Here is a 23,360-nt window from a genome sequence, read left to right as displayed (position 1 = left end):
ACAACATACATACATGCACTCTACTCTGCACAGAACATTTTTTTCAGCCTTGCTTGTTTGTTGATGCAAGCCAGCCAGTAACCCCATGGGGTGTGTTTGCGTGTGTGTGTGTGTGTGTGCACGTGTGCATTGCCTACTGCCCCCCAGCCCACCCTAGCTCTTCCTGTCAGCCCAGAGGGGCTGTCTCCCCAACCCAGATTTGGTGTTGTACCTTGCGCTTTCCCTTCTGAAATCACATCAGGTGATTCTATCTCGAAGACTAAGGATCGGACTTGAAAAGGAGCCAGCTCTCATAGTGTCATTCCTGACAGATTTCTTAATTAATCTGCTCAGATTGTCAATAATGTAATTCACTGTTGATTTAGAAACTAGTTATATGAGCACTGCTAGTGCCATTGTGGGAAAACATCTGAATAATTCAGCTAATAGATGGGAAACTCACCCAGATTGCTGGGGCACCGGGAGGGAACAGCTAATTCGAATGAGATGAGCTCAAGCAGGGTGATTCCAGCAAATTCCAGGGAGCAGGGAGAGGTTGTCATATTACTGGGGGCAGCAGCTGCCTGGTTTAATTATTGTCATTTTGGTTTTTGGAAAAAAGAACGTGGGTCTGACACTCTTGCAGGCAGAGGCCATTAACACTCTTGAAAAATACTGTGGAATTTCAGTCTAAAGTGTGTGATCTAGTTGATTACTAACTCTCAGCTACACTCAGCATGTTAGTGGGTCTTATTGTTATTTTTTTTTTAAAGATTTTATTTATTTATTTGACAGAGAGAGAGACAGCGAGAGAGGGAACACAAGCAGGGGGAGTGAGAAAAGGAGAAGCAGACCCCCCGCCGAGCAGGGAGCCTGATGTGGGGTTCGATCCCAGGACCCTGAGATCATGACCTGAACCGAAGGCAGACGCTTAATGACTGAGCCACCCAGGCGCCCCAGTGGGTCTTATTCTTGCTATCATATTATTTTCATATGATTCTTATTTGAAATATGTGAGTGTAGTAACATGCATCATCAAAGGAATATAAAAATGACTTCTTTTTTTTTTTTTTCCTGGGAGGTTCATAGTCATTCAGGTATTTCCCAGAATTGACCAGATGTATCTTGGGATTATGGTGATCACTCTTTATACACAAAAACTTGGGGCTGGGTTGAAAATGAAGTTTATAGATTGGTGACTCTAATTATGTGAAAAGTCTTACATAAACATAACAACTCAATCACTTTTAGTTATACACTTAACATTTTGTTTTTATGGAAAATAATAAAATTATATGAAGTTGAGCTGTTATACTAAATTTTTTTGCTATGGTGGTTAGAGTTTTAACAACCCTTAAGCGCAGATGAGTTAGTGCTTAAATGCAAATGTTCATCAGAATCATGGTGCTTTTGATAGGAAATGTTAATTCAATTCCATTTATCGGCAGCGTCTCACACTTTTCTTCTGTTCTCTGTCTCTCCCTTTCTCTCCCCCCAGCATCCTCACATGCACGAGAGCTCATGTGCACGCACACCACTCTACACACACACACACATACACACACAAACACATGCACACTGTCACCTCACTCTCAGTTTTCTTCCATGAGTTCTGCAGAAAAGGGGAAAGAGAAAACACTATCCAACGTGGATACCTTGACACTGACCAACTTCTAGCAGGTGAGAGTCAATTCTGTGTGGGATCTGTTGCCTCGGATTTTAATAAAGTCAGGACTGATTTCACATCCCAAATGGCACCGGAAGCCTTAGGGGACAGGATTGCCTTTTGGGGCTTAGGGAACAGAAATGTAGCAAACAGTTCTTGAGTGCACCTCTGGCTGCATGCAGAGAACGTGCGTAAAGTGTGGTGTGCATTAGAATCAGCTTGGCTGCCTCTAACACCCCAGGCAAGGGCAGCTCGAGCGAGATCAAGCTTCTCTCTCTCACTAAGGAAGTCTGGTGCAGGCAACTGAGGCCTGGGGCGGCCACTCCAGGGTCACAGGGACCCCGGCTCCTTCTGTCCTGCTCTTCTACTACTCCAAGCAGTGCACGATTTGCCTCAATCTCATGGTCATCTCATGGTCAAGATGTTTGTGGGCATTCACGACACCACATCCATATTTCAGGGAGAAGGAAAGAGGAAGAGGACAAAGGGTACCACTCCCCTCCCTTCTGCTTTTATTAAGCAGCGGTTCTGGAAGCCCTCCTTCCTTCGCCTCCGCACATTTCATCTTGCACATCCTTGGCCGGAGCCCAGAGGGCCACGCCTAGCTGCAGAGAGGCTGACCGAAGTCGTCTTTTCAGCTGGGCACAAAAAATACTGCCCTTCGCTCCGGGAAGAGAGGGGACTGGATATCTGATGGGAGCCTGAGGGGCCAGTTCCTGCCAACAGTAGATGCTTTACAACAAGCAGTGATTATAGCTCTAATGAAACCACAAATAAATGCTTCCTATTTTTACCGAGTGCCTGGGTATTTTGAATCGAGAAGATGATTTGAAAGGAGTATTGTCTCATGATCGCCCAAGACGACAGCCCCCATCATGGCTTTCTGTCACTTGCCCTGTATACATCCCCACCTCCAGTCGGGGAGACAAAGCGCTGATAAATGCTGTCAGGACGGGGAATGTGGGTGACAGGTCCCTGAGATTTCTAATAACACTGGGTTATTGGAAAAAATAATTTGTTGTTATTTACGTATGTAATGCGAGCATTCTCTGATCATGTATTCCCTGGGAATCTAATTTGTAAATAATTACTTGACAGAATGGAACTGGCTGGAAAAGTCTGAATATGCAGAGGCAGAGGTGGGGGGCCTGAGAGGAAATTTTAGCTGAAAGGCCAAGCACCTGAATGGTCCGACTGCAATTTTTCATCTCTCAGCAGTTAGCAGCTAATAAGGTCCCTAGTTAAAACAACACACATTCTCAGGCTCCAGACGCAGCAGATACTTAGCCGGACATTAGCAGAGGGGCAGGAGCAGCTAACCTACTTGCAGCGCTGATGGAATGCCTGTCCCCAGGGAACGGAGACCGGGACACGCGGGGCTGTTCTTCCTGTGCAGAGCAGGGGGCACAGGGACGGGCCAGGGACCGAAGGTTTGCATCCCTGTCCCTGCCAGATTCGTGTGGCGAAGCTCCAACTCCCAGGGTGGCTGTACTTGGGGATGCAGTCTCTGGGGAAGTAGCCAAGGTTAAATGAGGTCATGAGGGTGGGGCCCTAATCCGATGGGAGTAGCGTCCTTCTAAGACCAGGAAGTGATACCAGGGCCTCGCCTGTGGGCAAGCACAGGGAGGATACAAGCCAGGGAGAGAGCTTTCCTCGCTAGCAACCCTGCCGGACTCTGGTCTGGGACCTGCAGCCTCCAGAACTGCAAGAAAGTCAAGGCTGTGGTTTCTGCTGGCTTGTCTGTGGTGCTTCGCGCCGGCAACACAGGCGAACTAACACGGGGCGGGGACACAGAGCCGGGTGCATCAGAGGGATCCGGACCAGCGGCCTCCCCATCTTCCTGTGGTGCCGAGTCCTGGGCCTCCTGCTGGGTTTGCTCACTGCCCGGAATACCCGGCTTTTCCCTCTCCTGTCGACTCGTTCCTCGGATTATCATTTCAGCAGAGTCGCTGAGCATCTCTCCGTCCCAGCGCAGGGCTACACCTACGTCTCCAGCAGCAGGAAGAAGAAGGAGCTCGGGCTCTGGGCGACCATCCAAGGGCTACTAGTAACCTCGCAGGTGCCCTTTCTGTGGGCCGGTTCTGCTGTCAGCACTGGTGGTGCTCAGTCGTAGGAGGCTCGCACAAAGCCTGCGAGGTCGGGGCTGCAATTACCCTGTTTTGCAGGAAAGGAAGAGACTCGGAAGGTGAACCGGCTTCTCCAAGGACACCCAGCCCATAAGTGGCAGAGCCAGGAGGCCCGGCCAGGAAGTCTGCACCAGGCCCCACTCTCCACTCTGCGGTCAAACCAAATTATTACAACCCAGTTGGGAAGTGCTCCCGTGGCTCCAGCCCCGGCCCTGTGGCAGCACAACAGGGGACCCTCTCTGGGGTGGTGGGCCAGGGAAAGTCTCCCCAGAAAGTCCTGTCCGAGTGGGGATCTGGAGGGCAGTGTACCCCGGTGTGAAGAACAGGAGAGGGTGCTGTAAGCATCAGAGGCAGCGGAACAGGGGAGCCATGGGGTGTGTGGGGAGCGTAGGATGCCGGAGGTGTGGGGGGGGGGCAGGGAGCCAGGTGGGGGGGTGCAGGGGGTCTGCATCATGGAGGGGGGGACTGAAAACCACAGAGACCCATCAAAGAGTCTTCATCAGGGGGACGACATGGTCCCACTGCATTTTGGAAAGCTTACCGCAGCCACCCTGTGGGGAATGCTGGGCTAAGTGACAGGAGGAGAAAAGCTTTTGAGGCAGGAGCCGGGTCAGAAGGATGGTCTAATGCCAGGGATGTGGGGGCAGCGTGCAAGGTGGTAGAGGTAAGTGAAGGGGTAACCCTGTGGTGAGCTGGAGAGCTGACTGGCTTTCTGGAATTTGGGGAGTGGGTTATTAAATACCACCACTATTAAACATGAAGTTGTAACAATTTACAATTACACAAGTTAGAGTAAAAACAAAGATCATAAATGCTCAAATTCATCACTTCCTAATTATTTTACTATCACCTACTCACTGTTGTCTCTTCTGTTGAAGGTATTTACCCCCCTCCTATCTGTACGGTGGACCAATGGTGTGCTGCTGTCAGGGACGTCACAGCCGGTAGCTTGAGATTTACTATTATCCGGTGGGAGTATTTACACCAAGGAAATCGGCAAACATTACAGATGGAGTTTTTTCTTTTCAACACACCGTGGATGAGTGACCATCCTCTAGAGATAAAGAATATGAAAGAAACCTACTCATCCTTCCAGGCTCCATCTGGAAGGCTCTCCAGCCTTCTCCTCTGCAGCCTCCTGACGTGCCAAGCACACCTTCCTTGTAGCCTCGATCTCTCACAACCTACCTGTGCCTGCCTCCCCTTTCCTTCTGCAAGCATCTCGATTCTTCTGTAGGCAGAGCTTAGCACAGAGTAGAGCTCATTCTGCGCTTGTGGAATGAAACAACACGTGAGCCAGTGAGTAAAAATGGCTTCACTTTTCTACATTTGTCTCTGTTGGGCCTTTGGGATGAGCCCTCCCTCGCTAATGGGCAGAACATGAAGGTTATGATAAGCCCCAAAGTACTATCGGCCTCAGAAGCAGCCCGATGCTCAAATGACATTTCTCATCAATGTGTGTCCCACAAGATGTTGGAACATCTAGTGAGAAACTATGTGAAAAAGAACACTTCTGGAAGAAAGAACTTCGAAGGCGACATGATAGTCCACTGAGCTTAGGAAAATGTGCCCGGGGAGCAAGGACCCACACATCAAAGGGATTCTGAAGGACGATATGAAAGGAGAGCCACATGTCCAGATCACCTTGGGGAAAGCTGTCTTTGTAACTGATCTGAATCAAGGGCAGGAGGGCACAAGGACATCAGATTTGTTTGAAGAGAATAGCATCCTGTTAGTCTTGGAAAATAATGACACAAAGCCACCGAAGCACCACTTCCTCCCCTCCCCCATGCACCCTCCTCACCAAGTAAGACTCTGTACATCAAAGAGTCTCTGAGCCCTCTGCCTGCCTTGCAAGTCACCTCAGTTAACTATTTGAGAGCAAGTGCTCAGAACGTTGATGTGAGGGGGTAGAAAGAGCTCCCCGCACCTCCCACATGGTTCCACTGTGTCCCCCTCCTCTGGGGCTCACTTCTCCAGGCTTTGGCAATTTTTCTAGATCCCAAGAGTCAGGGGACCCACACTCATGGGCTAACTCCACCAGTTTCCATGAGAGCCTGGGCAAATAAGTTTTGAGCCTTTGCCCCATCTGTAGAATTAGGCTGTTCCCTTGGCCTGTGTGCCTTGCACGGCTGTAGGGAGGTCCGGGGAAGTGATCCACAAGAGACTCCACAGAGCTGTAGGCTACTGTTCTTGGCTTTATCAGTGCCATTTCTAGTGTCTGGTCCCCTCTTGTTTGACACGAGAAGCCCAAGGGCCAGAGATGTGAAGTGACTTGATGAGGTCCCACCCAGGGACTGATAGGTGGGTCTGGGAGTGGGTCCCATGCCCTTTCTGTTAGAAGAGGCATTCGACTCTGGGTGGCCTTTCTGGTCAACTCTTACTATCAGCCCCACGGCAGGTGAAGTCATCTAAATAAGAGAAAGCCACTGCCACACATTTTGCTATGGATTTCCAGCCAGGGAATCCAGACATACCACACACACTTTTACACCCCTACCTGCACCTCGTGCCACTTGGTTTTGGGATGAGTAGAAGTACACGCTCTTTTAACAGAGCCATGTGAACTAGGAGATGCATGCTCTCTCTCTCTCCTGGTTTAATACATTATAAGATTGGATTTTGCATCTCCTGTTCCTTCTGTACATTGTGCACTCCGTAGCACAGCTCTCTGGATAACCTGACCTTACTCAGACCTCAGCCACCCCCAAGGCAGCCAGTGTTCGTCAACTTCTAGCCCTTTCCCTAGGGAAGCGTGTCGTTTCCATGCTAAACCTTCCAAAGCATCTCCTTGGGACCACAGGTGCCCACCTCAGCACTTGCTGTGTTTGCTTGCACACTGGGTGGTTTTGCAAGGCGGACAATGAGCTAGACACGGAGCTGATGATTGCAGTACCCTCCGGTGAGTGCCTAGAGGGTCAGCAAAGCCCTCCAACAGAGGGCAAAGCCTGGGAACGTCCTATCTCCCACCACCCACCTTTTGCCCAGCAAGAGTTGGCCCTCAATAAATGTTTATCATATGAATGCATTCCTGAGTCATCCCCACCTTGCCAGGTTTGCTCATTCATTCATTCATTCATCCACTCATTCAATTAGTCTTTCATTCAACTTTTGCTGGGTGCCATTTACATGCCAGGCACTATACTAAGTACTGACAGAACAGAGACGCGTTAGATCCACACCCTGCCTCAAGGAACCTCATTCCCACAGGGGAGACAGAAATACGCACAGACCATCATCTTGTGATGAAGTGAGTGCAACAATGGAGACATGACAAGGCATCCGGAAGAGCAGTCCTGGTGGATGGGAGGGCCAGGGTGTCTGAGGGGTGGAGGAGGGATCAGGAAAGGCCCCCCTGGATGGGGGAGGCCAGGAAGTCCCCCTGAGGTAGGAGCGCTGGAGAGCTGTGTCTGCGGGAGATTGCCATGGAGGATCCATGGCCAACGGTCTCTTCAGAAAGATGCTGTCCTCTTTCTCAGCACGGCTTTCCACCCAAGTTTCCTGCTCTGGCTTATGGGGTGACACCTGGACCAGGGAGAAGAACACTTGGCTCCTGAATCTGACCATTTGACCCACCGTCCCTTTCTTTCCTTGGCCAGCATCTTCCACGTGGGCTCAAGAAAGTAAGACTGCGATCTCTACCCTTGTCCTCCAGAGTCTGACCATTTGACCCACCGTCCCTTTCTTTCCTTGGCCAGCATCTTCCACGTGGGCTCAAGAAGGTAAGACTGCGATCTCTACCCTTGTCCTCCAGATTCCATGGTCCAATCAGTGTAGCAGGCAGAACACTGCCCCTCGTGGAAGGCATTTTACTACCCAGTGGACTTCAGTCATCGCCTATCCCTCCCAAGACAGAGTGGCCCTTTAGTGCAGCTTTCCAATGCAACCCTGGGATAAGACAGATTTCAAGGATCTTTAAAAATGCAGACGGTCTCCTGAATAGGCTTCAGGTCCCAAATAAATCAGAAGCCATTTAGAAACACTGAACACTGTGGCGTGCACAGCCACTACCTACATTATGCCTGAAGAACTGCCCTTTTCTTTACATCCCTTTTGATTAAAAGCCAAGTCCGGGATGGGCAGACTTAGGGTGAATTCCTCCTGACGCCAGGTTCTTGTTAACAAGTTCACAGAAGCATAAAGCCAAATGGGACTTGGATTTCATATTTGGTTCAAACCGTTGATTTCATAGATAAGGAAACCAAGGTCAGGGGAAGTTGGAAGTAGTTTCTAACCAAAGCAACTAGCGGGTGGCAGAACTGGAACCCGGCGTCTAGCCTCTCAGCCCCTGTGCTTGCCACCACATTTCACTCATGGGCTTCAGAGCAGTAACTTCTCATTCAATTGATCAGTTATGGTCACCTATGTGACAAGCACTGTATCAGGTGTCATGGGATGACACCAGGAAAGAATGCAGAGCCTTGGTCTTTAAGTGTATTACAGTCTTTAAGTATATTGGTCTTTAAGTATATTATAGTCTAGCGCAGGGCCAAAGCTCCTGTTAAACTCACATTCAGTGTTGACTGACTTTGCGAAGTAGAGAGGAACGAGCACCTATAAGCTCCAGAGTGTTCCTTTGAAAAACAGTGTTTGAACCAGGACATGCACACCAGACTGAGCTGGGGGAGGATGTGGCAGAGAGTGCCTGATGGACTCTGGAATATATTTGGAAATAACTCTTTAAAATCACTACTTCAACTACAATTTTGACCATTGTTCTTGCATTTTAGTTCTTAATAAAATAGAAGTTTTAGGTTCCTTTTTGTCTTCTTTTCCATTTTCCTGGGATGGGTGGTATTATTTAAAGCTGTGAGCTGTGAGCATTTTAAATGCATGCACACACACACACTCACGTGCTTATGCTCTTGCACGCACACGTGTGCACACACTCACACACGCACACACACGCACTAGGAGCTCTCCTTTCAGGAAGGAGCAGCAACAGTCCACAAGGAGAATTCTGCACTATAAACTCTTCTTCAGCTAGATTATATGCAGGACAAGTGTTGACTTTCAATTTATACCTCTGACATGAGTCATCGAGTGCTTTGATTCTTAGTTTATTTGTCCTGTCTTCAGTAAAATGGATTGAATGCAGGGTTATCCAACCATGACGTGGCGCCCTGATGCCTCCAACGTGGGGCTGATGAAACCTGAGTGCCTGACACTATCTTATAGGAATATAAAAATTTGATTTGGGCTGTAGCCAACCTCCCTCCTGCTCTGGTACATGGGAGGAACATCTGGGGAGAACACTCAAGTCATTAACTGCAGCCTTGGGTATTTGCATAATACCTGCTCTATCAGAATCTGACTCCACACTTCCAGTTGGCCCCAGATGTAGCTTATCTAGCTTATCACAGTGATGAATCTTGCTTTCCTATCTTCCATCCCTTATCTTTTGAAGTATTACACAGAATTATGGCTCAATTTTTAAAAGCTCAGAATGAGACAACTGTATTAATTTCTAAATGAAAATTTCAGATTTCCACACTTGCCCAGTTCCCATATCTTTCCCTTCTCTTTCAGAGAGATTGTCTTTAGAGACGTCTTCCTGGAGGTGAGAGTGTTAGCTCATCACCCACCCATGCAAGCTTCAGGGGTTCTCTGAACCCCCTCTCATACTCCATGTATAAACTCTGTGTTTATGAGACTTTGCATATACTCCTAGAGAGAAGGTCCACGTTTTCATCAGAGATTTGTAGTGACCCATGGCCCCACAGGGTTAAAAATCTTTTGGAGAGAGATTTCCCATGATTGGGCAACTAGAAAGGATCTGGGATGCCATTTAATAAAAATTGTCATTTCACAGATGGGGAAACTGAGGCCCAGAAAGCTATAATTATTTTTTCCCAGGCCAATGCAATAAGATAGTGACAAAACAGCAGGGGGGTCCAGGAGCAGAAATACGACTTTCTTTTAACCTGGAAGTCAAAGCACCTTCCACAGTCCTGGGAGCTGTGGCAATCTCTGTGCAGAAGGAACTAGGACATTTGATGTGTTTGGAAAGGACTGTTTTCCTCATTTGCCTTTTTTTGGTCATTGATCCTGGCAGCTGGGAGGTATCTTCTCCCACAGGCCTGTCTAGAAAATCCTATTAAACTTCCCACCAGAGCCAATACCTAGGGCTGTTCTTTGGGGACATTAGGCACCGTCCCACCTCGGGCAGGACTCCATGGTGAACGTGTGTGTGCCCTTGCATGCGCTGAGGGAGCGTGCACAGGAATGCAATTGCGAAGCAAGCAGAGGATGCTCGTGATAGGGAACCAAGAGAAAAAGTCTCAAGTTCCACTTTTGTTTAACGCTTGGCTTCCTGGAGGGTTTTTTTTTTTTTTTTTTTTGAGATGGTATCTGTTTAAGGAATGTCTTCTTAAGCCTAGATGGGTGAATGAGAGAGCCCACTCAACCTTGCTTTCTGTTGCGAGATGTAAGCCTGGTGGAAATTCGAACACCTTAGAGCTTAACTTCTCAGCTGCAGTCACAGCAAGGGCTGTATACGCCCCCGGGGAGTGGCTTCACCTGGGGAGGTCGTGACACGGTGGCTTGGGAGAGCTGGCCTGGATCTCCTGAGAGAATCACCATGCACGGCCACTCTGCTCCACCAGAGACTGTGTCTTAGGAAAGCACAGGCTCAGAAGCTGCTAGATTGGTAGACACTTCAGAGACCACGGAGCCTGAAACTTGTATTTCCCCAGCTGAGCAAACCGAGCCACCGTGACTAGCTCTGCGGCGGGTCAGAGATGAAAGTCAAGCTTGGGGTCTTGCCCTAGTGTCGTCTTGATTAGTGACCTTAGCCTGCAGTAGGTGACACCACAGGGTGAGCATTTGTGGGGGCTGGGCATGCACGTCAATCACCCGTTCGGTCCCGACGACAAGAATAATGGGCAGCGGGGAGGGTGAGGCACGAGGCACTTTACGAGCCTTGTCCCATTTCATCTCTACGACAATTTAAGGTTGTCATTTTACAGATAAGGAACCTGAGTTTCTGGGAAGTTAAGAAACTTGCCCACATGACACAATCCCTGAGCGGCCACACGGGAACGCCAAAATGAGAGTTTGTAAAGATCGTGCTACTCAAGACTCCCATGACCCTTGTCGGTCCATCCGTCCGTCTGTCTGTTTTTTCCTGGAGCACACCCAAGCTTCTCTGAGTTTCCTGTTTCTCGGAGCAGGACGTACCAAGGGCCTTCATTCCCACTCAGAGGTGAGGGTGATCTGCCCTGGGCCTGCGTTCCTGGGGTGAGGCGCCCGGGGAAGGTGGCTCCCCACCAGCCCTCCAGGTGGCTGGGGTTTGACTGGCGGTTCTTTACGTCCCTCACATCCTGCCTGCCTCTGGCATCCCCTTTCAGCAGGGCGTCAAGTGCTTGGACCAGAGGCCTTTCATAGCCATCTATAAGTTGCTTTATAGCAATCTGGTTGGACCATTATTCTCTACAAGAATTTGCATTTTATTTCCAAATAAAACAACATTTTGGGTCCTTTCTCTTGTTTTCTTTTTTTGGTTCACAGTGACTTGGTCCTGATTTGGTTGTGCCGAGTTCACCAACTCCATGCTTCCTTTTGTCAACGGAACAAAGAGGAGCACCTCCAAGTCAGAGGCACTTGGAGCTCAGGGCTCAGCCTAGGTCCTTTTTTTCTTTTCTTTTCTTCTCTCTCTCTCTCTCTTTTTTTTTTTTTTTTTTGACTGTTAACACCCAGCTGTGACAAGCATCTTGGTTATCCAAATGCTTGTGGTTGATCCCTTGGGGGTGGGCTTCCTCACTCCCCAGATGGGATTCCCTGCCTTGGGAAGAATTAAGAGTGGCTTGGCGACAGGGGGAGAATTGTTCACAAACACGGCGTGTCCTGTGTGCCACGGCCTGTTGAGGCAGAGGTGAGCATGACACCAGCCTGACCTTAGGCAGCCTCGCCACTCGCCTGCATCTTATACTCACTTAGATCCGACTAACGGGTAGGAGGGGTTGGAACCCTGGGAGGAACAGAAACCAGAGGTCTGGGCAGGGCAGGACCCTCCCTGTTAACCTCAGAACTGCCAGGGTGTCATCTTGGTTTCCTGCCACTTGCCAGCAGGAGTGGGATTTCAACTGGTTTCTCAATGGGGCAGATCCAGCAGCCTTTGGGTGGGTCTGACCCAGGTTGGTTCAGCGGGAATGTGCCCAGTGTTGGGGCTGCCCTAGGGCCTGCTCAGGTTATGGGAAGGTCAGGACCACCTGGTGGACTTGCCCTGCTCTGCTGATGACAGTGGGATCGAGGGCCAGGGGTGGTGGTGGGGGGCCCAGCCTTGCCGGGACGTTGGGGTTCTAGAAAGCATGCATCTTGTGGGCTTTGTTGTCAAAGGTTTGTGGAGCATCACCCTTCTGCTCCCTCAGCCCTGGCTTTGGGGGCTTTCTGTCAGGCCCACAAGTCCCAAGGCTGTTCAGGAGAAGCCTCACCTCTTAGCCCGGGGCCCAGCTGGTCAGGGAGGATGGACATGAAATGGGGAGGGGGGGATGGACAGTGATTTCAGCTGAAAGTTACTGCCATCTATAGTAGTTAGTTTTTTGTTTTATTTTTTTTTACTTTAAAGCAAAATCATAATGCTAGCCAAAGTCAAGCCTTCTCAGTAGCGAATGATAGCGAATGTGATCTTTCAATTCACAGACAATGATGTACTTAAACATGCGGGGGAAATTATAATAAAAAGAGAGTAACCTCTTGATTAACAGCTGACATTCGTTGGAAGGATCCCAGAACATTAAAACAACTTTACAACTCCTGTTATTCTGCAATAAGAAATGATATATCAGTGCTCTGTATTTTAGTCCTTACAACACATTCACAGGTTTGGGGTCCCTCACCCCTTTTCACCAATGGGGAAACCAGGTTGTGAGGAGTTGAAGTCAAAGGCTCCCAGCTGGGAATCAGCAGGGCCAGGACGGAGCCTCAGGATTATTGGTGGGAAGGGTCCTCAGGTCTCTGTCCCCAGCCTCTCTTCCTGGGGGGAGTCAGGCACACAGAAGCCCACAGGGGAATTCTTTGCACAGGGAGAGTGGATGGTAGGTCCTGTCCTCAAGCAGACAGAACAGAGCCTCAGAGTGGGGGAGAAACTTGCTCCAGCAAAGCCAGTTCCTGCTTCTTCACTCTAGATCTCCCCAGCAAAGCCCTCTGGATCAAAGCCAGGGCTCTGCCCGCCTGAGCACGTGGCTCAGGGACGTGGGCACCTGCTACACAGAGCACCCTGATTCCATCTTCAGCGGTGGGCACTTACCTCACTACCAAAGGGCTTACCATGTTTTTCCTTTGCTTGTTGAGAGAAGAGTACGGTTTCTTCAAGTCTTTTCCTCAAATCTCTTGTACTGTATGGTATCCCGACATCCTCCTTGAAAATTTTAGGGAAGAGCCCTGGTCTTTGGGATGCTTGGATCTCCTTTCTGCTACATCTTGGGCCCCCTCTCTTTGGCACAGAACCCCCCTAACTGGCCAGAAGGAATATAAATGAGTTGTTTGATGACTTCACATATTTATTGCACACTTGCTGGTGCTACCGTGAGGGGTGTGGAGGGGCCTGGGAAGTGTAAGACAATTATAATTCTGGGGGTGGTTCAGTGTGGTGGGAAAGAGGGGGATACAAACCATGTCTTAGGAATGCAGAGTGGGGAGGGGAGAATCTTAGCAAACTGTGAAGTTGCTGGGTGCGATGATATTTTGAAACATTAATTGAGGTTTCCTTTTTCACCCCAGATTTCTTTGTTCCTTTTGCTGTTTTTCCCACTCATACAGTAGCTTTCTGTGCACCATCTCAGGTAAGAGAGCAAGGGCAGAAAGAAGAGAACAAAGAGCAGTCCCATGTGGCTGCCCAGACCCCTCTCTAGAGGATGCACTTGCACCTGCTTGCTGGGAACAAAGGCTGTGGACGGCTCACACCTGAGCTCTTTGCTGGACGTCACCCTCTGCTGCCGGGACCTGCCTCGCTCAAGGTTACGTACCTACGGATGACACCCATGCTCATTTCACTGACCAAGGCAGGAAAACAAAAGCTCGGCCCCCTCATCCAATTCGAGCCAAACCTGATGGGCTAGTTCAACTCCAGAGCACCTCTTAGGTTGGCCGGGGGATGGCCTCAGTTGCAACTTCACTGCGTGTCAGCTTCTCCTACTGAAAATTCCTGTCTGTCTTCTTTCCAGGTGAACATCTCAGGAACACTCCCTGATAAACCTGCATGCATTTTGCATCTCAGACAGTTTCCAGGAAACCTCTAAGGTGGTTGACACAGGACCGGGCTGTGAAAAAGTGGACTGACTCTAAATGGAAATTTGGAGAGGAGCATGGGGCTAGCAGACGGCGAGGGCCATGTCCCTGGTGGTGAGTGGGGCGCAGATGGCTGTGGAAAGGCTCTAGGAAGATGATGAGTAGGAAGCCCGTGGGGCAGGGCGATGACAGTTGAGTGCTCCTCAGGTTGAAGAGAGCGGGAGGCTCAGGGGAGGCTCACTGCTTTAAGGCAAACTGTGAAAGCCCAAGTACTTCCTTGGCAGCTTGTAAGAAAACTCCAGTGTTCTCCAGCTGGAAAGCAGGTCAGCTGGAGTGCCAGTTGTTATCCTAAGTAATGCATCTTAAGAGTTTTAGAGAAGGTGAAATCCTCAGGCCTCCAAAGTCAGGGTCCTGATAGGGAATAAGTGGGGCCCCCATACTTGGGACGGGTACCTGGACAGTTGAGAACTTTGCACCCTTATGTTCCCTGGAATTCTCCGGGGCTGCAGAAGTGATCTACTCCTTACCCCATGTAGAAGATTGTTGATTCCCCTTTCTTGAAGATCCTAATGAGGCCTCAATTAAGGCAAGTATCTTACAAGACAATGCTTGCCCTCTCAGAATCTAGCCCCATATTCCTTCCTGGCAAACAGATGAATGACAAGGGCCAAAATCTCAGTACAGTGTGACTAGGTCTGAGCTGGGCAGGCAAAGGGAAAAGGGGCTTATATGGAAAAGGAGCTGTAGGATCTATCTAACATGTCCCAGAAACCAAGAGAATAGTCATAGGATCAAGTCAAAGAATATAGAATATAAAGTTGAATAGGGAGAGTTTAGTGATAAGTGAGCACTCTGCCTTGGTACAGGACTTCACATCTTGGCCAGAATCCCTGGAGGCAATGCTAACACTCTGCTAGGATGGTGCCTGGAAGCCTGGAGGTAGCAAGAACCCACACTCAGGCAAATGGTAGAGGAAGGGACCAAACAGCTCCAAGAATGGTCATGTTATAGTGGAACATATAGTGGAACATATAGTTATATGTTCCCGAGATGGCTGGAAGATTTCCCGTTTACAGAGGAATGCACTGGTGGAAAGTGGCCCTAGCATCAGTGAGAAGTTCAGGAATGACTATGCTCTATGGGCCAGAGCTGAAGATAGATGTGACATCACAGAGTGGGTTCTTGGGAACAATGGGGAGGATAGAGGTCAGGTGCTGTTTTCCTCATCAGAAGGAAGGTGTAGACAAAGATCCCAATGAGAGGCAAGATCAGTGGAGCACCTAGGGAGTATCTTGCCCTGCAGAGAGCTATAGAGATGGTCATTAGATACATTGATCCTAGAAGTAAGATAGATAGGCAGCTGATGAGGGTATTGCTTAATTGATACAATTAAAAGAAACCACGTATGGGTGATTAAGAGGGTTAGCAAAACCACCCCAGCAATAGTCAGGATCTCCTGCCTAGTTGAGCTAATTCTCAGACCCAGGCCCCTAGGTTGAAGGGGAAACAGAGTTCCTCCCTGGACCCTACAACATTACAGCAGGTGTGTTTGGCAACACTTCCCCTGGTTCTTCTCCAAAAGGGACTTAGGCCATTTGTGCAGGCAAATTCACAATGGGGAAGGAGGAATACCTAAGCTTTTTGAGGAGTATCAAACTGACATTGAGACTTGAGGACCCAAAGTGCCACCATGGCCCCCCTGTTGGAGAACAGACCAGGAAATCAGGTAATGAAAGGTATCTTGGCTCAGGTTCAACTCACAGTCCCTGAACCTAACTTGTTGTCATTTCCCTCAAGTATAGCCGGGAATAGATACCCTCAGACTTGGCAGAATCTGCCCATTGGTTCCTTTGCTTAGAATAAAGAGATGTTGAAGAGGGGCATACCGTTTTCCCCACTAGGGAGTAAGTCATAAATGTGATCACATGCCATGTTGAGGCAGGAATGCTGGGGATGAGCGCCACTCTCAAAGACAGAGAATGTGGGGGTTGTGCTCCTTGTCACAGTCCCATTTAATTTGTCAGTCTGGCTCCTACACAGACTAGATGAACAATGAAAGAGGACAGAGCACTTCCCCAAAGTGAATCAAGCAGTAGTTCCCCTCTCAGCTGCTCTGCCAGAAGTGGTTGTTTGTTTGTTTGTTTGTTTGATTGGCTGTTTGGTCTTCACTAACAGATATTAACATAGTCTTTGGCCTATGGAAGGAAGCCATTGATTGGGGAATGTGTTCTTTTCCATCCCTGAGAAGAAGATCAGTAGCGGTTCAGATTCACCTAGAACAAAGGATACTTTTACAGTCCTGCTCCAGGTCCATGTTACCTCTCCCATTCTTCACTCTATGAATCGTCTGAAGCCACCTGGACTCTCTGGACATTCCAGAATATCACATTTATCTACTACATCAATGCTCATGCTAATTGGATGAGATAAACAAGAAGTAGTAAGTCAGTGGAGGGCTTGGCAAAACACAAGGACATTAAAGGCTGGGAGATCAACCCCATGAAGACTCAGAGACCTGCCACATCAGTGACATTCGTAGGAATCCAGAGATTTGGGGTTTCCTGAGATAGCCCCTCCAAAGTAAGGAAGGATTGCATCTCATACCTTCCACCATTAAAAAGAAGCACAATGCTTAGTAAGTCTGTGGATTTTGTAGGCAGCATGTTCTACCCCTGTAAATACTGCGTCAACCCATTTTCTGGGTGATACAGAAGGCTGTCATCTCTGAGTAGGACTCAGGAAGGAAAGAATCTGCAGCAGGTCAGGCGGCAGTGTAAGTGATCCTGCTCTTTGTGTCGTACAACCTGGCTGACCCTATGGTCCTCACTGGTAGAAATGGTATGGCATGGCAGATCTTATGGTGCTACAGAGATGTAAGATGGGGAAAAACATCACGTGGAGCTTATGGCAAGCCCTGGGAGAGTCACAAATTAACTACTGGCATTTTGGAGAAAGGCCATGTCATCAGGAACTGAAAGGTATTCATCATTTGAAAAGTAGCTCTTAGCAAGATTCTCGGCCCTGGTAGAGTTGGAACATGTTACTATGGGATGTTAATTAACTACATGGCCAGGCTGGGCTCTGTGAGATTCACTGACTTATAAGATTGGGTGGACTCATGATAAGGGGAAGTGGGATATCCAGGCCTGGGCATAAGCAGGGTCAGAGTGAATGAGGAAGTTGCACAGTTAGCTGGGCCCCTTACCATCCACTACTGTTTTCTGGTATTTTTCTCTCAGCTCACACCGATGGTCCCCTATGGGGCCAGGGTGACTTGATTCGCCGGTGCATGTCAAAAATGGACTGCAGTTACACCACTCAGGGATGGCCTTGGAAGATGGCAGTCAGGAGAAATCCTCCAGGGGACATATGTCTGGGTAGGTCATCTGGTCATCCACTCTGTAGGGAAAGAGAGATGACCTGAGATAAGAATATGTGCCATGTGATACTCATAGCAAAGTGCATGAACAGAGTGAATATTCCAGAAAGAAAGATTGGCATAGGGAGGACAAGAAGAAGCTTGAAGATGGGCTTACAGGAGTGAGTACAGTGTGAAGATATGCATATCACATGGTAATGCCCAGCAAAGTGCATTCATCATGGAAGAGGTAGCAAAGAAACAAATAGAATGACTGGCATCAGCCTGTCATCAGCCACTCCCGTGCAGGTACAACAGATGCTACAGTGGCAGAGATGAAGACTACATGGGAGCCTATTGGTATGAGCTTCCATTTACCAAGGCTACCTAGGTACTGTTGCTGCTGAAGGCCTGATCTGCTAGCCTCAGAGACTAGTCATGGAGCCCCCAGTGCAGGTAATAGATGTGGTAAAAAATTGACTACAGGGATCTCTTCTACCATGGAAGGGATACAGATGAATCTTGACCGGGGTCATCAGATAGTCTCAGCATAGGTTTGCCTTTCCTTCCTGCAGGGCCTGGGGCAGCACCACCACCCACCAACACAGGATTCCACATACTATCAGTTCAGGCCAAGGGACCACTTCATCGCAATGGGGGTTCAGTGGTAGGCACACGACCATGAGAGGCACTGTGTTCATCACATATGACATCACCTAGAAACTGCCAGCCTGCTAGAGAGGTAGAAAAACCTCTCATGAATATAGCTAAGGTTCTAGTTTAGAAGTAATGCCTCATGAGTGTGGAGCATGATCCTCCGGGACACAGAATGCATGCCATGTCGATGAGGCTGTGCCCCTGACAGGTAGAGTACGTGGCTCTGAGAACCAGAAGTTAGTAGTAGGAGCGGTCTTACTCACCATTGCTCCCAGTGACCAACAGAGGGAACTGTGCTTTCTGTCCCTGCCATACTAGGTTCTGTGGCATCCAGGGGGAGAATACCTCCACCAGAGGATACAGTAGGACTGTTACTGAATTTTATTTTACACTCACCACCTGATCAATTGGCAGTTGACCAGCAGAAAAGAAGAACTTTTATCCTGGCAGGCATAACTGACCCTAATCATCAGGGGGAGGTAGGGTTGTAGATGGATGCACAATGAGGCCAGGGAAGAACGTGTTTGGTGCTCTGACGTTGCTCCAGGGAGTCTCTTGGTGCTCCTACTGCAGGTGGACAAGTACAGGAGTCATATCCGAAGAAGAGAGTGAGAACCAGGGGTACAGCCCCTTCAGAGATCCTGTCTGGGTAACCCTACCAGGCAACTTGCCTAGCCCAGCAGAGGCACAAGCTGAAGGAATGGGGAATCTTGACTTGGTGGTGGAGGAGGGGATGGTGAGTGTTGGTGACAGCTTGAGATCAACTGTGGCAGTGGGGGCTGTTGTTTATCTGAATAACCTTCTTCTCTATGTTTCCCAGGTAAAGAGTCCAACCAAAATCCCGGAGGAACTTCCGTGATGGGACGAGTGAATCCATAGTGGGTGTGGACTGCAGCAGGCACCATGGGGCTCTTCAGGGCCTGGGCATCCACCACTCAGCTGCCTCGCCAGGAGTGGCCTTCAGCCACAGGGACGTGCCTGTGCTCACCTCCCAGAGCATGGTCCCCATCCGCTTACTGGCTGACTTGGGGGCCCAAAGGCCTGGCCTGCTTGCCTCAGCTGGGGAGAGACCTGGGAGGACATCTCCAGCTCCCGAGCTCTCTGCAGATGGCTGAGGTCTAGATGTAATCTTGTTGAGAGTTGTCTCTTCCGGGGCCCAATTCCACCTCCCTCCCCTTCCTCAAAGATGTGTCTTCTGAGAACACTCCCCAGTAAATCCTCTTGCCACAGCTTTGCGTCTCAGACTCTGTTTCCATGAACACGACTCTGTTTCTGGAACATGAGCTGACTTTTCAGTTCCAAAGCCAAGGGCTTTAGGATATTGGAAAGGCCTCATGGAATATATAAGGTTTTGGGGAAAAAAATAAGTAAGAGTAACAATAGCTTCTCCCAAACAAAACCAAAACACCACAAAAAATAAAATTAGGGCAAAAAACTTCCCCAGTAAATTTTCTTTTATTGTTATATTGTAACCCCCTTTATCCCTAACGATGTTCTTACTCTAAAATCTACTTTTTCCCCGTGATAATAATGTAGCTATTCTGGTTTTGTTGGTAGCATTTGCCTAAAAAGTCCAAAAAGCTTCAGTCTACGATTTTGTTTTAGTTAATGTTAATCTGGGTAGAAAGCTTATTTTTCATGACAAATTCTTGAAGGCATGCCCTGCTCCCAGCACCATGGTGGTCATCTGTGGGCCTGAGTGTGGGGTCTGCCCCCCTCTCCCTCACAGGGGGCTGGAGTCCTTCGGGCTCCCAGCTCTTTGGAAGGGTTTCCTGCCATGGGACGCGGGCTTTTCATAAAAGGCCATAAAGATGAAAGTTTACCAGATTTGCTCTCAGGGCAAAAGTGATTTCATTACTACGTTTCTCACTTCCAATGTCCCCCATAGATTTTGACTTGGTAATTCATAAAGATGCTTTTAAGAATGAAAAAATAGATATACCCAGAGCTCTTAGCTGTTTTCAGGATTTAGTCTGAACACTGGGCCTGCTATGTTCCTGGAAACAGAACTCCTAGAAGTACATTTTTTAAGAAAGAAATTATTGGTAATGGTGGAATTTTACCATCCACTCACTGTGCATATGCAGAGAACTTGTTTAGCATATGTGACGGAAATATCCACTTTACCATTGGCATGACGGATTATAGGATTCTAAAGCTCCATCCTGTTCATTTTAATTCACTTTGTAAGACAGAGAGAGAGAGAAATCCTTCACTATTTATTGGATGGGTGTATGTTGCTAAACAGTTTCAATAATTGATTTGCATTATACAGTCAAGACAATAAATCTGCAAGTAAATGAAAGCCACTTACATGACTGTTTCGTGGAACAAATATGTAAGATGTGAATATTTATGATGGTAAATCAGATTAAGTTGCTGAACACTTTTTTCTCATCTGTCACCAATGATGCAAAGCTCGAGGAGTAAGCTATCAAGTTTTTGTAGTGTGTTTTTATTAAATATAAATAAACGAATCACATTTTTGCGGTTATAAACTAGTTCATCAAATGGGGGAGGCAGTGCAAACAGCCTTCTCTAGAAACATATGGTTAGCAGTGTAGGCTTATGAAAATCGTGTCATAGTTCAACATTTAAATTAAGTACAACCTCCAAAGGCTAAGAAATGATAACAGATTTTATAGCACTGATGGTAAAGCTTCATGTTGATTTAAAAAAAAAAAAAACTATGAAACTCAAAACTAAGTTTTAATGTCTCCAAATTGTCCCCAAAGAACTTTGAGTTTGTTGTTACTCATTAATGTTTTAGGACTGTCCTTCCTGCTGTCAAAGTTCTAAAAACAGGCTTTGCCTTTAGGATTCTTTTCTTTTTCACCAAAATACAGGTGTGACGTTTAGGACAATTTTAAGTTTTTTGCTAGGGAACATAAAAGAAAACCCATCTTTTATTCTCCTTCTGCCTTGGACCTGCTGATGCTCCCACTGTGGAGTCTGCACCGAGGGACCATTCCGTGGGAGACTGGGACCTCAGTGAAGCCGAGGAGATGGACACTCGTGGAGTCCTTGCTTTTACAACGGGTGGGTGTTGAATCCCATATTTGCTCCGCCAAGGGCAATTTCACGACTTCTTTGTTCCCCCCCAGCCTTCACCCATTCCTTCCCCATCTCTGCCTTCTGAGTCAATGAGCCCAGTTTCCCTGAGCTGGTAGAGGCTCAAGGAGAGGCTCCATCTCCCCACTCATGTCATCCCACCTGGGTGCTGCCCATCTCCCTTCCACAGGCCCTCTGCAAGGCCAGTGTCCTGGATGGAGTGTGTCCTGGGTATTTTCCCGCCAGCCCATTAGGGCTTCCCCTACAAGGTCCGGCCTTCAGTTTCTGTTGAGCTCTTTCCATTAGCATTTGGACTCAGCTGAAGGAAAAACACAAGCCACACTGGCCGCCCCTCTAGCTCCTTGCAGGAACCTCAGTGACCCAATCTCTATTCTCCACCATCTCACCTCTCCTCCCCTCTTTAACCCCCTCCAGTCAAAGCTGGAGATCTAGGAAGCTACTTTGTCACCAGCCACCTTCATCTGAGCAAACCCAGAGGTCAGCTTTTTCTCCCCCTGGACCGTATCTCGCAGTGTTGTTTCACACACGGGTCCCCTCCTTTCTTTCGGGGATGCCCTCACCGCTGGACTTGTGCAGCGCAAACAGCCTCCTGCCTACCACCCTCCCTGGGCTTCCGGCTGCTGATTCCCAGAAATCACACGCCATTCCCTGTATTGATTGCCCGCTGTGAGAAATTGCCACAAACCTAGTGGCGTAAGCAGCAGGAGTTTATGACCTTACAGTTTTGTGGAGTACAAGTCCAACACGGGTCTCTCTGGGCTAAAATCAAGGTGTGGATGGAGCTACATTCTTCTGGAGGCCCCTGGGGAGAATCGGCTCCCTTGTCTTGTCCAGTGTCTATAGGTCGCCCACACTGCTTGACTTCTGACCGCTTCCTCCAACTTCAAAGCCAACAACATGGCATCTTCTCTCCTGCTTGAACTCTGCTTCTGTTCTTGCATTTCTCTCTGACTCTAGCGCCTCTGCTTCCATCTGATAAGGACCGTTGTACATTTGGCTCACCCAGACAACCCAGATCGTCTCCCCATCTCAACATCCTTACCTTCATCTCATCTGCGAAGTCCCTTTTCCTCTGTGAGATACTATATTCACTGGTTCTGGGGATTAGGATGTGGTCATCTTTGGTCAGGGTGTTTATTTAGCTCACTCCCCTTCTCAGGTTCCCCCCTTAATTTTGGAGCACCACAAACTTGGCCCTTTGTCTGCTTCTCTTCTCCATCTGTACTCTCAGAAGATCTCACTGAGGTTTCAAATGCCATCTTTAAGTCGATGACTTCCAATTTCTATTTCCAGTCTTGAAGTCACCTCTGAGCTCCAGGTTTGAATCTGCATGCAATCTCCCTACATTGTCCATACAACTCACTTGGACAGTTAATAATGACTTCAAATCTGTCAGAGCCACAAAACACTCTCTCTTTCTCCCCTAAACCTGTTGTTGTTCTTAAGCCTCTTTCAGTAAATGGCTCCATCATCAGTTTTGTTACCAGATCAAAAACCCAAGAGCCATTCTGTATTCTTCTTCTTCTTTTTTTCAAGATTTTATTTATTTGAGAGAGTGAGCGAGAGAGCAAGAGAGCAACAGAGAGAGAGCATGAGTTGGGGGGAGCAAGGAGAGAGAAGCAGACTCCCCACTGAGCAGGGAGCTGGATGTGGGGCTCGATCCCAGGACCCTGAGATCATGACCTAAGCCGAAGGCAGACGTTTAACAGACTGAGCCACACAGGATCCCCTGTATTCTTCTCTATTTTACCCCCTTCCATAACTAGTCTATTGGCAAAACATTCCTGCCACCATCACTCTATTCCAGACTTCACAATTGCCAGCCCGGGCTCATGAATTAGCCTCCTCACTAGTCCATTGGATCTTTCTCCCTCTCCAGTCTACCCTCCACCTAAGAGCCAATTTTCAAAACAACATTGTTATTACCAAGGATTTCAAGTGATCCAAAAAGGACAGAGAACAATAAAATGAACATCCAGGTAGTTATCGTCCAGGGGTGACCAGGTTGACATTTTGCTTCATATCCTTTTTTTCCCCAAGAAGTAAAAGGTCATATGTTTGTGAAATCTTCTGTTTACACCCTTTTAGTCTGTTCCCCTTCCTTGTTCCACTCCCTGAAGGACACCGCCATCATGCAAATGTCGTGTGCCCTTCCTCATGTGCATTTATACTGTATCATATGTATGTATTCATAAAGGATGAGTAGGATTGTGTGACATGTCTTTATGTTTTACCAAAGTGTCTTCCATTTTATAAAATGTTTCTGTCGCTTAAC

The sequence above is a fragment of the Neomonachus schauinslandi genome, chromosome 10 (assembly GCF_002201575.2).
Source record: "Neomonachus schauinslandi chromosome 10, ASM220157v2, whole genome shotgun sequence".
Taxonomy (NCBI): Eukaryota; Metazoa; Chordata; class Mammalia; order Carnivora; family Phocidae; genus Neomonachus; species Neomonachus schauinslandi.
This window is presented reverse-complemented; position numbering follows the sequence as displayed.